Source organism: Pithys albifrons, chromosome 10 (genome assembly GCF_047495875.1).
Source record: "Pithys albifrons albifrons isolate INPA30051 chromosome 10, PitAlb_v1, whole genome shotgun sequence".
Classification (NCBI taxonomy): domain Eukaryota; kingdom Metazoa; phylum Chordata; class Aves; order Passeriformes; family Thamnophilidae; genus Pithys; species Pithys albifrons.
In genome coordinates, this window is record NC_092467.1 from 1,854,645 (window position 1) to 1,870,061 (window position 15,417).

Consider the following 15,417-nt stretch of genomic DNA (forward strand, 5'->3'; position numbering starts at 1 on the left):
CCGGAAGTTTCCCCCCCCCCCCCCCCCCCCCGACCCCCGTGGGGTGTGTCCCAGAGCTGCTTCCAGGGCTGCTGCAGCAGCACCTTTGGGGGGTCAGGGTTAGGGGTCCCTGAGAGCCCTGGATGCAGCCCCAGGTGAGCAAAGCCCCCCTGAGCACAGCCAGGACTGTCCCCGCCCTGCTGCAGGGACAGACCCCGGGCCCCAGCACCACCTCTGCCCTCCCCAGCTCTGCCGCTCCTGCCCCTCCCTCTGCACTGGGCAGAGGGCACAGGAAACATCTGCATCCCCCTCCTGCTTCCCAGCCCAGGAACAGCTTTGGAGCTGCAGCTGCTGCTCAGCACCCACAGCTGGGGCTGCTTTTCTTTGCCCTCTTGTGCTGGGAGACAGAAGGAGCCTTTCCCTGGAGCAGAGGCCCTTTCCCTGGAGCAGAGGCCCTGCCCTGCCCGCTGGCAGAGGGAGGGAGAGCGGCTTTCGTGGGTGCCGCCCCCAGGCAGGGCCCCCGCTCCCCCCGAGCTGTCCCGCAGCTCCCTCCTCAGCCGGCCCGGATCCATCTGCTGGCAGAGCCCGGGCAGCATCTCGGCGGCTCCGCAGGGCACTCGCAGGGACCCCCCGGCCTCCCCTGTGCCCCCCCCCCAGCCCCTCCCTCACCATCGGAGCGCCGAGCCCGGCCCCGCTCGCAGCTCCTTCGGCAGCAGCAGCGGAGCCCGCGGGGCCCGACCCAGCGCCAGGCCCGGCCCGGACATGACGGGAGTTGTAGTCCAGTAAGAGCGCGAAATGGCGCGGACCTCCAGACCCCGCCCCCACCGCCGGGTTTCTGGACGCTGATTGGTGACGGGCGGCGACGGGCGGGCGCGACGACCAATGAGAGGCGGCGGAGACGGAGGGCGGGACGCGACCGCCCTGAAGGTGCGGTGAGGAAATGGCGGCGGATTTTGGAGAGTTTCGGCGACTCATGGCGGTTTTTGTTCGTCTCTCATGACCCGCCCACCCCCCACAGATCCCCGGGACCCCCCGGTGCCGTGTTGGCCGTGACGGTGAAGGAGCCGGGTAAGCCTTTCCCCCCACCCCGGGATCCGCCTCAAGACTCCCCAAATGCCGCCTGGAACCCCAAACATCCCCCTCAAAAACCACCTCTGAGATACTGAAACCCCCATCTGGGACCCCCGAAACTCCTCCGAACCCCCAGGATCCCCCAAATCCTCTCCTGAACTCCCCGGAGGCCCTGAAACACCACGCCCCCCCCCCCCCCCCAAACACCCCAGAGACCCCCTAAACCCCCTGCCAGACCCCCAGACCTCTCCCAGACCTTCTGAACTGCCCAGGACCTCTAAACTGCCCTAAATTCCCTCCCAGACCCCCGAAAAAACGCAAGACCTGCCAAAATCACCTTCTAGAACACCCAGACCTGCCCAAATTCCCTGAACCTCCCCCCAGACCCTCTTCCAGCTCCCCCAAACCACTCCTGGACCCCTAAACTACCACAAGACCCCTCTAAACTCTCTCCCAGTCCCTCCAAACCATGCCAAGACCCCCAAACTTTCCCCAGACCCCCCCAAACCACCCCAGAACCTCCAAACTAACCCCAGACCCCCCCAGACCACCCTAGGTCTCTCAAACTGGGATCTCGAAGTGACAGCTGAAACAGAACTGAAGCTGAGTGAGACGTGAGCAGCCCTAAAAAGCAGGAAAATGGGATTTATTTATTGGGTTATTTTTCTAGAAGCTGAAAGGGGGAAACTGGGGATGACCTTCCAAGATGGATGCAGGCCAGGCCTCTGGCTGTGAAGAGTGTCTGAGCCTGGCATTGGTACCAGAGAATGGCATGGAAGGCACCTCTGTACGATGTGAGCGGGTCAGTGACTTGCTGTGCCTGGTGGCAGAGCTTAAGGAAGAGGTAGAGAGACTGAAGTGTATTAGGGAGAGTGAAAAGGAAACTGACTGATGGAGTCAAACCCTTTTGACCCCTAAGGGAGTCCAACCAGAGGTAGCAAAGCCCTGCCCCTCCTGGCATAAGGCAGATGGAGCAGGCCAAGTTGACTAGGGGGGAAATGGAAACAGGTCCCTGATCGGAGAGGTAAAAGAACCCTCTCCCTAACCCCATCACCACCCTGGGTGCCCTTAAAGAATAGAGGCGAGGCCCTGGACCCAGAAAGTCAGGCAGAGAACAGCCAAGATTTGCCTGGAGAGGCTCCTGGCTCGACACCATCTGCAGGATGGATTACAACTGCAGCCGTAAGGAAAAAAGGAAGGGTGGTTGTAGTTGGTGACTCCCTTCTGAGGGGAACACAGGGCCCTGTATGTCACCCAGATCCATCCCACAGGGAGGTTTGCTGCCTTCCTGGGGCCAGAATGAGGGATATTAGCAGGAGACTTCCTGAGCTAATTCAGCCCTCAGAGTATCATCCCCTCTTACTAGTCCAAGCTGGCAGTGAGGACATTAATGAAAGAAGTGCCAGGATGATTAAAAAAGACTTTAAAGCACTGGCTTGGTCAGTTCATGGGACAGGAGCACAGGTGATGTTTCCCTCAGTTCCTGTGCTATCTGGGATGGATGAGGAGTTAAACAATGAGAGGAGCAGAAAAGCTCATCAACAGGTGGCTAAAGGACTGGTGCCACTGTCAAAATTTTGGGTTTTTTGATCATGGGGCAAACTCCATGGTACCCAGTCTCGTCAAAGCAGATGGACTTCAATTATCCAGGAAGGGCAAAAGAACTGTGGCCCATAAGTTGGCAGGGCTGGTTAGGAGGGCTTTAAACTGGGTTTGAAGGGGGAAGGGACTGAAACCAGGCTCTCCAGAGACAAACCTAAGGGCACAGAGCCCGAGTTGAGAATGAAATCAATGGCCCAGCTGAAGTGCATGTACACCAATGCACACAGTATGGGAAACAAACAAGAGGAGCTGGAAGCCACAGTGCAGCAGGAAAACTATGACATAGTTGCTGTCACAGAAACGTGGTGGGATGACTCACACGACTGGAGTGCTGCTATGGGGGGCTACAAGCTCTTCAGAAAGGACAGGCAGGGAAGGAGAGATGGAGGGGTGGCTTTATATGTTAGAGAGTCTCTTGACTCTGTGGAAGTTGAGGTCAGCAGTGACAAGGTTGAGTGCCTGTGGGCCAGAATCAGGGGCAAGGCCAACAAGGCTGACACCCTTGAGGGTGTCTGTTACAGACCACCCAACCAGGATGATGGAGATGAATTATTCTACAAGCAGCTGGCAGATGTCTCAAAATCTCCAGCCCTTGCTCTTGTGGGTGACTTTAACCTGCCAGACATCTGCTGGGAGCTTCATACTGCAGAGAAGAGGCAGTCAAGGAGGTTCCTGGAGTGTATAGAGGACAATTTCCTTCATCAACTGGTAAATGAGCCTACCAGGGGTAAGGCCCTGCTAGACCTACTATTTACAAACAGAGAGGGGCTGGTAGATGATGTAGTGGTTGGAGGCTGCCTGGGGCACAGTGACCATGAAATAATAGAATTTTCAGTCCTCAGGGATGTAAGGAGAGCCACCATTAAAACCTCTACTCTGGACTTCCAGAGAGCAGATTTTGGCCTATTCAAAAGACCAATTCAGAGCATACCCTGGGAAACAACCCTTAAAGGCAAGGGGGGTCAGGAGGGATGGACATGTTTTAAGAAGGAAATTTTGAGTGCACAGCAAGAGGCTGTCCCAGTGTGCCCAAAGTCCAGCCGGAGGGGAAGAACGGCCAGCTTGGTTAAATAGGGAGATTCTGAAAGAAATCAGGGATAAAAGGAAAGTTTACAGACTATGGAAAAAAGGGCTGGCTACTTATGAGGAATTTACAGATAGAGCTGGGTCATGCAGGAAAAAATTAGGGAAAGAAAAGTGGAATTTGAAGTAAATTTGGCTAATTCAGTTAGGGATAACAAAAAGTCCTTCTATAAATACATTAATCAAAAGGAGGGGCAAGGAAAACCTCCATTCTCTGTTGGACTTGGAGGGAAATATAGTTAAGGAAGATGAGGAGAAGGCTGAGGTACTTAACACCTACTTTGCCTCAGTTTTCACCAGAAAGACAGGTGGCCCTCAAGACAACTGGCCTCTGGAGCTGGTAGAGAGAGAGGGAGCTGAATAGCCCCCCTGTATTCCAGGAGGAAATAGTGACCGACTTACTGAGCTGGCAGAAGAGCTTGCCAAGCCACTCTCCATCATCTTCCAACAGTCCTGGCTCTCTGGGGAGGTCCCACATGATTGGAGGTTGGCCAATGTCACCCCAATCCACAAAAAGGGCTGCAAGGCTGACCCTGGCAACTCCAGGCCTGTCAGCCTGACCTCGGTGCCTGGCAGGGTTATGGAGCAGTTCATCCTGAGTGCAATCACACAGCACCTTCAGGGTGGACAAGGGATCAGACCCAACCAGCAGGGCTTTAGGAGGGGCAGGTCCTGTCTGACCAACCTGATCTCTTTTTACAATCAGGTGACCCACCTGGTGGATGAGGGGAAGGCTGTGGATGTGTCTATCTGGACTTCAGCAAGGCCTTTGACACTGTCTCCCATAATACACTCCTGGAAAAGCTGGTAGCCCATGGCCTGGACAGGTGTCCCCTCTCCTGGATTAAGAGCTGGCTGGAGGGTCGGGCCCAGAGAGTGCTGGTGAACGGGGCTGTGTCCAGCTGGTCACCAGTGGTGTCCCCCAGGGGTCTGTGTTGGGTCCAGTCCTGTTTAACATCTTTATTGATGATTTAGATGAGGGGATTGAGTCCATCAGCAGCAAATTTGCTGACACCAAGTTGGGAGGGAGTGTCGACCTGCTGGAAGGCAGGAGGGCTCTGCAGAGGGATCTGGAGAGACTTGAGGGATGGGCTGATTCCAGTGGGATGAAGTTCAACAAGGCCAAGGGCAGGTCCTGCCGTTTGGCCACCCCAACCCCTGCAGCGCTCCAGGCTGGGCACAGAGTGGCTGGAGAGCAGCCAGGCAGAGGGACCTGGGGGGACTGAGGGACAGGAAGCTCAACAGGAGCCACCAGTGTGCCCAGGTGGCCAAGAAGGCCAATGGGATCCTGGCCTGGATCCAAACTAGCGTGGCCAGCAGGCCCAGGGCAGTGACCCTTCCCCTGGACTCTGCCTTGGGGAGGCCACACCTTGAGTGTTGTGTTCAGTTCTGGGCCCCTCAGTTGAGGAAAGAGATTGAGGGGCTGGAGCAGGTCCAGAAAAGAGCAACAAAGCTGGAGAAGGGACTGGAGCACAAGTGCTGTGGGGAGAGGCTGAGGGAGCTGGGGGTGTTTAGCCTGGAGAAGAGGAGGCTCAGAGGTGACCTCAGCACTGTCTGGAATTGCCTGAAGGGAAGTTGTGGCCAGGTGGGGGTTGGTCTCTTCTCCCAGGCACTCAGCAATAGGACAAGGGGGCACGATGGGCTCAAGCTCTGCCAGGGGAAATTGAAGTTGGAGATCAGAAAAAAATTCTTTGCAGAGAGAGTGCTCAGGCATTGGAATGGGCTGCCCAGAGAGGGGGTGGATTCCCCATCCCTGGAGGTTTTTAAACTGAGATTGGCTGTGGCACTGAGTGCCATGATCTGGTAAATGGACTGGAGCTGGACCAAGGATTGGACTTGATGATCTCAGAGGCCTTTTCCAACCCAATCAATTCTGTGATTCTCTGAAAAGGGAACGGTGTGAGCAAGTGAGGGGCAACCACAGTGTAGGGAAAAAAGGGAGTCATCCACAAATGGGGCTTTGCTTGGGGAGCATCCCTGGATGCTGGAAAATCCTGGGATCGTCCCATCTGTCAAAAATCTCCTAAAACCCCAAACCATCAAGATTCAGAAAAAAACCCCTCCAAAATATAAAAATTAAGGTGAAAAAATTTGCTCTCTGGGGTCTCTCCACTTTGGGGTTTGAGGGTCCCTCCTGTCCAGGCTGTTGGGGGTGCCTTGTGTTTTGGGGGCCCCTCTCTGGGGTTCGGCCTTTTCCAGGCTGTTGGAGGTCCCGGGAATGCCAGGGGTGCCCCACTCTGTGATCTGACCCCTTTGGGGTTCTGGGATTCCTCCCTCTCCAGGGTCCGTCTTAGGAATACCGAAGGTCCCAGGGGTTCCCTTCTCCCCTGACTGTCTGCTCAGGGTACTCGGGGACCACCTGGGACCTCAAAATGGAGAGCCTGGAGAGGGGGCATCCTTGGGACACCCCCTCCTACCCCCCCCCCCCCCATCCTGGAGAGGGGAGGCCTCGGGAACCACCACCCCAGGCAGAGAGTCAAGGGAGAAAGGACCCCTGGGGCCCCAAATTCCCCCAGCATCGCTAAAATGGGGAGCCCCAGAGATGGGGGACCCCACAACCCCAAAGTGGGGAGACTGCAAAGGGGGTACCCCCCAGCGCCTGGAGAGAGTGGGGACCCCATAGAGGAGGGACCCTCACTACATGTGGTAACCCCAGCAAGCCAGGCAGGGGAGACTCCCCAACCCCCAGAGTAGAGAGACCAGAGAGAAGGAACTCCTGGCAGAGTTTTTTTGGGCTGGTTCTTGGTGCTTTTTGGCTGAACCTTGTAGGTGCAGGGACACAGTGCTGGGAAGGGGGTTTTCAGAGGGTTACAGGAACAAGGAAAGGGGGGAGTAGGGGCTTGGAGAAGTGGGATGAGAGGTCCAGGGGGACCCTGTGCCCAGGAAACGAGGGTCCAGGGGTCCCCGATGTCAGGGAAAGGGGGCTCATGGGGTGGGGAGACCAGAATGGCTAGAAAAAGGGATTAAAGGGGTCCTCCAGTGTTCAAAAATGGTGGGCTAAGTCTTAATTCTTGGGGTTCTAAGGGACTACATTTTAGGGCTAAGACCGTCATGGCCAGAGTTGTTCTGTTAAGGGACCAGGTGAACGTTTTCTTTGTACCACCTGGAACTGAGGATCTCTGCAGTTGGTCAAATAAAAGGGCAAAGTTGGCTCATGGCCGTAATTGTGTAAATATATCAGCATCAGTTGGGATTCCTACCAGGCCAGTCCGGAAGGGTCCGTTGGTGTCACTGTAAATAGGCATAGAGTATCTTGGCCTGTGGCATTGGCCAGAGTGACTCAGACATTCTGACTGGGTTGTGGGACAGCCTGGGCCCCTTCCAGCCAACTGCAAATTAAAAGTGAAATCAGAAGACACCGTATACCACACGTTGTATGTGTTTGCAATGAAATCTGCCCCCCACATGCACGTATTGTTCATTCCCAGTCTGTCTCGAACACCTCCCATTCTTGTGGGACCAGGTGTTTGTGTCTGCAGAGCAACGGACTGATTGTGCCTCTTCCAAAGCTCTGACTGGACCTGTATTGCTATGACCCTTCCTACACAAATTACTACGCTTATGAGAAACACAATAGCATCGACAATGGCAGTTATCACATTCAAGCAATACCCAAGAGTCGTGATTTATAGTCAAACAAGGTATTCCAGTACTAACTACAGGGTCGCTACTAAACGCTGCAGGGCTCTGATGTTCCCAGTCTAGTGCTAACAAGCAGCAAGGTGCAGAATAATGTGCTCCAGCTTTAGCTGAAAGGTGAGTCTGGCTCTCCTAAAACACTATAGCTGTATTTCTGTACTGCTACTCCATCCACCACTGGAGTCAGGTCAAACCAGTCAGCCATTGAAAAGGATGTCAGCTGCTTCCAGTGATGCCTTCTCCTCATCCTCTTCGTCTTCTGACACGTTGTTATGGGTTCAGGTAGGGGTAGGCCTAAATTTAGGCTTTAGTTTTCAGAGCAGGCCTGAGACTATCAGCTGACTTGAGCTGGGCTGGGCCAGCTGACAGGTGACTACTACTGGCCAATGGTATTCCATACAATTGTGCTGGTTCTGGCAGGAGAAATGAACCCAACACAAAAGAGATTATAAGTCAGAGTTACAATTTAATAACAGTATTACAAGAATTGCAATGGCACAAAGAGAAATTGTCTTTAACACACAAAAACCAGTATGACCCAGCACCCTGGGGCACAACCCCATGTGGTTCCCCCATGTCCAAAGTAGAAGGAAGCGAGAAACCTGTCGGTGCAGATGACAGTCCCAGTCTGGTTGAGAGTGTTGGTCACAAGCTGGTTGAAAGTGATGGTCTCCTCTTGTCAAGGTTCTGCAGCTCCTCTGGATCCAACGAGTGGTTCCTCAGGTCTTCTTACCCCAAGATATGTACCACTAGGTCCAGGTGGGAGCACCCAGTCCCTGCCCCAGGGCAGGGAGTCACACAATGGGTGATTAACCCTGTGAGTCAGGGGGTATTGTGGAACCGTTGATGGCCCATGAGCAGACACGCCCCCTCAGGCTGGGTGTGAACCTGCCAACGACAGCTCTTATCTCACAGGTGTCTTTCACACCCAGCTCACACCCTGAGGGGTCAGGTGTGCCCTGGGCAGCTGCTGCCAATGGTCCATTGTTCTTGGGGAACGAATAGAGGGGTAGAATACATAGCTTTGGTCACCCCCACACAATGATAAACTGGTCCCACCTGCTGAGCTAGGACAACCATATTCTGACATCATCTCAAAATATAAAAGCTGAGGTAGGAGTGGCTTAGGCAGTTCCTTCAAGCTGTTGTCCCAGGAGGACACACTGCTGTCCCAGGAGGGACAGGAGGACCAGGCCCAGCACCGGCTTACCACCATGTTGTCTTAAAGAAGTAAAATGTTTAATCTTAGTCATTCTCTCTGCTTGTGTCTCTCTGGGGAATTGAGTTCTCCAGAGTGATTTGTGGTTAGAATGGTGGGATTTGTGTTCGACTGGGAGGGAGGCTCTGACACTCTGTATTGGGCAGTTGGCGTTTTGCCAGCTCAACCCAAGACACGTGTATAGAGAGGGGGTTCAATAAGGACAAATGCACTGAGCAGGTAGCCCCCATGGTCTGACCTGTTGAAACACAAACATATCCTCTTTCCCATGTGATTAAAGGGAAGGGGCCTTCCCACGTACCAAATTCCAGATTTCGAGCCATAACTTGAGGCTTGTCTGCAGCACTAATAGTACTGGTACCAGAGTGTCCGCTTGCAAAGTGCTGACTTATGGCTTGTTCTGAATCATTAGAAACATTCAAGAAGTTCAGCACATAAAGAGCTTTGTTCAGACAGTCCTGTGGAGTTAAATGGCCTATTCCACCTTTTCGTTTGAGTAACAAGGTTTTGAGTACTCAGTGTGTCCTTTCTATAATGTCTTGGCCTGTAGGGGAGTGAGGGATACCAGTGAGATGTTGAACACCCCAATTCTGGAAAAAATGAAGGGTCTGATTAACTACATGGACAGGACCATTGTCTGTTTTAATTGTGCAGGGTACCCCTAAGTAAGAAAAAGCTGCTAAAAATTGTTGGCTGACATGACGGGGTTTTTTACCAGTTTGACAGGAGGCAAAAATCACGCCCGAAAAGGTGTTTTTACTGACATGGACAAATATTTTAGTCTCCCAAAGTCTGCAATATGCATAACATGTGTCTGCCAGAGTTCCAAGGCGTAAAGGCCTTGGGGATTAACCCTTGACATTCCTACTGGACCTGAGACTTGTTGACAGTCTGGACATGCTGCAACAATGTCTTTGGCTTGTCTCTGAGTGAGGCCAAAGGTCCTTTTTAGGGCTTTTGATGAAAAAAGGCATGGAATAATCTGGCCTGTGTAAAGGTATTCAAGAAGAAATTGAGAATAAAGGGTAGGGGCATCTGCTCTGGCATTGCCTTCTACCAAAGGGCCTGGTAAAGGTGTATGTGATCGAATATGATAATATAGTAAGGAGGCAAATGTTTCAACAGCAGGGAGAGGGGAGTTAGTTGTTCTTACAGTAAAGGATTGGCAACTTCACATAAAGAGGCAGCTTCTAAGTGAGATACTCATCCTGCAACAGAGTTTGAGTCTGTGACTCTGTTGATAGGCTGTGGCCACTTAGAAAGAGCTCGGACCTCTGCTGCAAGCTCAGCAATTTGTGGGGAGCCTTCTACTGTTTGTGCATCAGCGTTCCAGCAGAAAGAGTGAGAGCCTTTCCATACAATGACAGATTTTTCATTTTTCCTGGCCCATCAGTAAACACTGTAAGAGCATCAAGGGGCTCCCAACTGCATTTCGGGGCTTCATAGAAGTGCAAATCCTGATGCAACACTTCGTGTTGTGGAATATGAATACTGACTGTTCCAGAGAAGCCAGTCACTGCAGTTTGGAAGTCCAGGGAATGCTGATACATCCACTGTAACATTTGAGAGGTAAGGTGTAAAAATATGATCTGTGGCTCTAGGCCAGCTAACATCAACAGTCACTGATGTCCTTTCATAATCGAACAGGCAGTCATTTCAGCAAGTGTTGCAACAGTTTTCTGCATTTGGTGTGGAAAAATAGCAATTCTGTTATCAGCCAAGGGTCAGACAGATCCCTGTCCCACTGAAATAACAAAGCATATGGCTGAGCTGTTCCTGTAATTGCCAAATTAGAAGGTAGGATATAATCACACCGAGATGCATAAGAGGTTTTTAGCTTTTGGGCTATTAGCTGTAGTGACGCTTTCACATCATCAGGAAGCGTTCTGGGAGAAGTAAACTGAGTATCACCTCTCAGCAGCTGGAGGAGTGGGGCTCGATCTCGATTCGAGATTTCCAATAGTGGCTGTACCCAGTTAATCATTCCTGTTAGTTTTTGTAAGTCATTCAGCATTGCTACTGAACAGGCAATTTGGATTAACAGCGAGTGAACTGTTCTGTAATTCTCCATCCAAGGTATTGCCACAGTGGCAAGGTTTGGATTTTTTCAGGACCTATCTGTAGACTCATTGCTGCTAAGTGATGCTTTAAGGTTGGCATTACTATCTGAGCTCTCTCCTCTGTTTCAGCAGCAATCAGAATATCATCCATAGAATGGTATAAAACTGCTTTGGGAAGTTGCTGGATAATGGGCAGGAGAGCTCTGGCAACAACCACTGGCAGATGGGCAGACTGTCATGCCCTGAGGAAGAACCACCCAATGATACTGTCAGAGAGGTTCACTCAAATTTATAGATGGCACAGAAAAGGCGAGTTCGGGTGCATTGTGTGGGTGTAATGGAATTGTAAATAAACAATCTTTCGGATCAATAATGATTAAGTGCCAATTTTGAGGAATCATTGTTGGAGAGGGCATGCCTGGCTACAGAGGCCCCATATCTTCAATGACAGCCTTGATTTGTCTCACGTCCTGTAAACACCTCTATTTGCCATTGCCTTTTTTAATAACAAACACAGGTCTGAGTTCCATGGGCTCGTAGTGGGAACAGCATGGCCTGGGCTCAGCTGTGCGTCGACTTATCAGCGGATTAAAAATAGCCCACCAATATGGTGGAGAGGTTTCTGCTTCCAGGAGCCAGGCTAGGAAAGCGGCAAGCAGGGCTCCCTAGGATCAGGCCCCTTAGAAGCGAGGTCGGCTCCTCCCGCCCCCGGCCCGGCGGCCGCCCCGAACAGAACAAGTCCGCACTTGCCAGGAGTCCACGAGGAAAAGCCAAGTTTATTGCCGTGCGCTGGCTTTTGAGGAGAGCATGGGAATTCCCCGGATGTAGGCGGGGAAGAGGGGCGGAGACGGGGAAGAGTAACGCACTTCATTGGGTGCATGCAAATGAAGGGAAGGAGGGAGGGGAGGAGCGGCAAAAGGACCAATAGGAGAATGAGATGGGCGGGGAAAGTCTACCATAGGGCTTCCGGCACTCCGAGGCAGGGACAGCCCCCGCCCGGGCTCCAGCGGCACCTCGTGGACGGCCCCGCCGGCAACCACCCCCATGGCCGGGTCGGGCCAGGACAGGGGGCTGCGACCCGGAGGGTTTTGTGGGAAGAGGAAACTTGGATAAGGAACGACTAAGGGAAAAATAACCAGGGTAGACATATTGGGGTGTATAATATTCAAGCTGGGGAAGTGTCCATCCGAAAGCCCCCCGGTCCCGATCCAGCTGCTGCACGCGCTCCCCAGGGTCCCGGACCTCCGCATCTTCGTCCACCCAGCGTTTGTAATATATCTGCCACTTGGTGAATTCCTCATCAGTCTGGTCTCCTCCGACATCTGCCCCTTTTTTATTTTGTTGTTGAGCTGAAAAAGCTTGAGGAGAGGATGCAGCTTTGCATGTTCGAGAACATTGAAGGACACAAGGGATGACACATAGAAACATGACAACAACAATTAACACTATAACAGCATTAACTACTATTTTCTTAATGGTCTCTGACCACCCTTTAAAGGGAAGCCAGCTGAACAGGTCATTAAAGCTGAAACCCTTTTCTTCCTTTATTTGGTGCACCGTGTCTTTTAATTGTGAAATATGGGAGTGGATTGAGCGTGAATGATCAGAGAAATTCATTCAACACAACCCTTCAAATTCCTGGCAACCATGCTCATTAACTAAAAGCAGAAAATCAACTGCAGCTCTATTTTGGAGTAGCGCTTTTTTGTTATTTTCAGTATCCATTAAAAGTTCTTCTAGGGCTTGGCTGGTAGCATTGGCTTCTTTAGCTAACCAGCACCCCATCTTTGTTAGTAAGTCTAATGCGTGTTTAGTCCCTATAGCAGGAATAAAGAGACTCCCTGCTAGGTTTTTCCCCGAAGACCAGAATGTCATAGTGGAATCACAGCTTTCAGTGAACTCATTTAAGTTACCCATTTTTGCAGGGGATGATGGTCTCCCCAAATCTGTGGAGGTGGCAGCTCGGAGGTTACACTATTTTGTAGTGGTTGCCTTAAGGCTGCTTGTCCTTCTGGTGCTATTTCCTCCTTTCTTGCCATTACTGGGCGTCTCCCCCCACTGAAACCTACATGCCGTCGAACAGGCTTGCCTCCATCCTTCATAGCTACAGCCCTTCGGTGTCTTAAGGACCGCCAATGGACATGGGTTGGCAAGTTAGCAGCATTTATAGTGTCTTTAAGTTGCAAATTATTTTTATTAATGAATATAGCCGGGTTATATAAGGTCAGTCTACCCACGGTGCAAGGCCCCCCGATCGGCATTGGTGGGATGGCTTTCCAGGCTCTCTTTCCACAGAGGAGAAAGAGCCCTTTCAGTAGCATGGTTGAAACATGTGTGGGTGGTATTGAGAAGGGAACCTCCTCCTAGCACCAAAAACTAAAATTGGAGTAAGCCTCTTTAGATGTAACATTAAAATAGACCGTTCTCTCATCTCGTAGTTTTGGCTCAAAATAAAAGCACATGGGAGATTGCAGGGTACCCAAAATTTCCAGTTCTTCTGGTCTCTCCCAGTGCACCTCGTTTTTAATTCCATTCTCAGGTTCACCCTTGGGTGTGACTTTACATTCTACAAAGGGGCTTCCAGTACAGCTTACGGGCTTGTTATAAACAGCCTTATAACGGGAATTTATCTGACCCCATTGTTCTGCTGACCACAGAATGCCCACTAAACAAGTTTTAAAAGGGTTTGATGGATCCATGGTCGACAAACAGATGGAATCTGTGTTCAAGGACTGCGCTAAGCCAATCCATATATTCTTTGATGACGCTATTGCCCACGTAGGCATAACTGGATTACTGACACCCTTTACCGTTGTTATTTGTCCTTTCACTGAAAATGACAGTAATGGACTTCTTGTAGTCTTCTGCCATAATGGTAGTACCTCCTGTCCTAATACCGCAACCATCACACTACCGATTAACACCGTCATCCAAAAAGCAAGGTGAGGCCCCAATCGTCTTCTTCCTCTGCTGCTGCCCATCCTGCTAGAGTATCTTTCTGGTGGAACCTGATGCACCTGGACAGGATCCACCGAGGGCCGGACCCTGTGGAGACACACGCATGGCCTCTGCCCCATGTGAGCAATGGCACAGGGCCGACCCACTCTCCTGTGGCAATGTCACGGAACCATACCTTGGCCTCACCCTTTTTTAGTCTTTCAACTCTAAAATGTCGCTCAATGGGAGAATTGTCTTCATGTAGCCTATTTAAAAAATTTAGAACATACAATGCTTTATTTAACCGTTCTTGTGGGGAGAGCCCAGCAGCCGAATTGCATTGTTTAATGAGCATGTTTTTTAATGTGAGGTGGGCTCTCTCTATGATTGCCTGGCCTTGGGGCGAATGTGGTATACCTGTAATGTGTTTAATGCCCCAGAGAGAGAAAAAGTCTCTTATCGTGGAAGAGACATAGGCAGGACCATTATCTGTTTTGATTTGCTTTGGGACTCCCATAATGAAAAAGGCTGAGGAGAAATGCTGCTTAACATCTTTTGCTTTCTCCCCGGTATGGGCTGTGGCAACCATAAGTCCCGAGCAGGTGTCCACGGACACGTGTACAAATCTTAGGCGGCCAAATTGTTGCACAGGTGTCACATCTGTCTGCCACAGTTCTAAGGGGCTTAACCCCCTGGGGTTGACCCCTTCCTGTGATACAGGAGTGACTTTCTGGCAGTCTGGACAAGTGGACACTATGGCTCTAGCTTGAGTAACAGACACACTAAAAGTCCTTCGAAGTGACTCAGCGCTTTGATGGAAAAATTTGTGGGAAATTTGTGCCTGCTCAAACACATTGGGAACTGGAGCCAAATTAATCATTACATCCGAATTTGTCGCTTTGTCTGCTACTCTATTACCTTCCACAATAGGCCCAGGCAAGTCAGTGTGTGACCTGATATGTTGGATGAAATATGGACATTCTCTCCTTTGAAGAACATTTAAGAGCTGACTAAACATCTGAAAAAGAGATTTGTTAGACAGATCCTTGAGGTAACCATTCTCTATACGGGATACAACTCCCACGACATATGCAGAATCTGAAACGACATTAAGAGATTGTGGGAACAAACAAAATGCTCTAAGTACTGCTGACAGCTCCACCAGTTGAGAGGATCCAGACACCTGGTGGACATCTGTCTTCCATACTTCACCTTCGGACCAAGCCACAACAGCTCTTCCTGTTCTGCCTGAGCCATCTGTGAACACAGTTTGTGCTCTAGGAATGGGTGTATGTGAAAGCATAACCTTAAGTTTGGGCTGCTGAGTAGAGAGAAACTGTAAAAAAGGAAGAGACGGTAAATGATACAGAACTTTTCCTGTGAAATCAGCCATAACTGTTTGGAAATCAAATATGTGAACATCAAAATAATGCAACTGAGACTTAGACAAGGGCAAATAAAGAAAATTAGGATCTTGTCCTGAGAGCTCCCAAAATCTCACTCGTCCCTTATGGCAGATCTTTGTGAGCATCTCTGGAAAGGTAGTTATTGTCTTTTGAAATTGAAAACTGAGAAAGACCCATTCCCACAACACAAAGTCCTTCTTAGCAGCATCAATCTGTCCTACAACTGCGTAAGGTTGTCGTTGCCCTTTAAAAATAATCAAAGTCGAAGGAAGACCTGGCTTCATCCTCCTCACTTGGCATGAAGAAATTCGGTAATTGATATTTTCCAGAACACTTTGTGCCTCTGGGATGAGAACTCGGGGGGAGGACAAGTCCATGTCTCCCTTCAGCAGTTGAAACAGTGGTGCTAAGAAATCTGTAG

The 15,417-nt window shown here is 50.9% G+C and overlaps 1 protein-coding gene across 1 annotated transcript in view; it reads left to right on the plus strand.

Moving 5' to 3' along the window:
- The first annotated feature begins 896 nt into the window (after positions 1 to 896).
- Positions 897 to 15,417, plus strand: part of LOC139676597 (zinc finger protein 850-like) — a 33,125-nt gene continuing 18,604 nt past the window's right edge. Inside the window, exon 1 of the mRNA XM_071565728.1 lies at positions 897 to 1,047. The gene's annotated coding sequence lies outside the window, so the exon portion shown is untranslated. The remainder of the gene's footprint in view (positions 1,048 to 15,417) is intronic.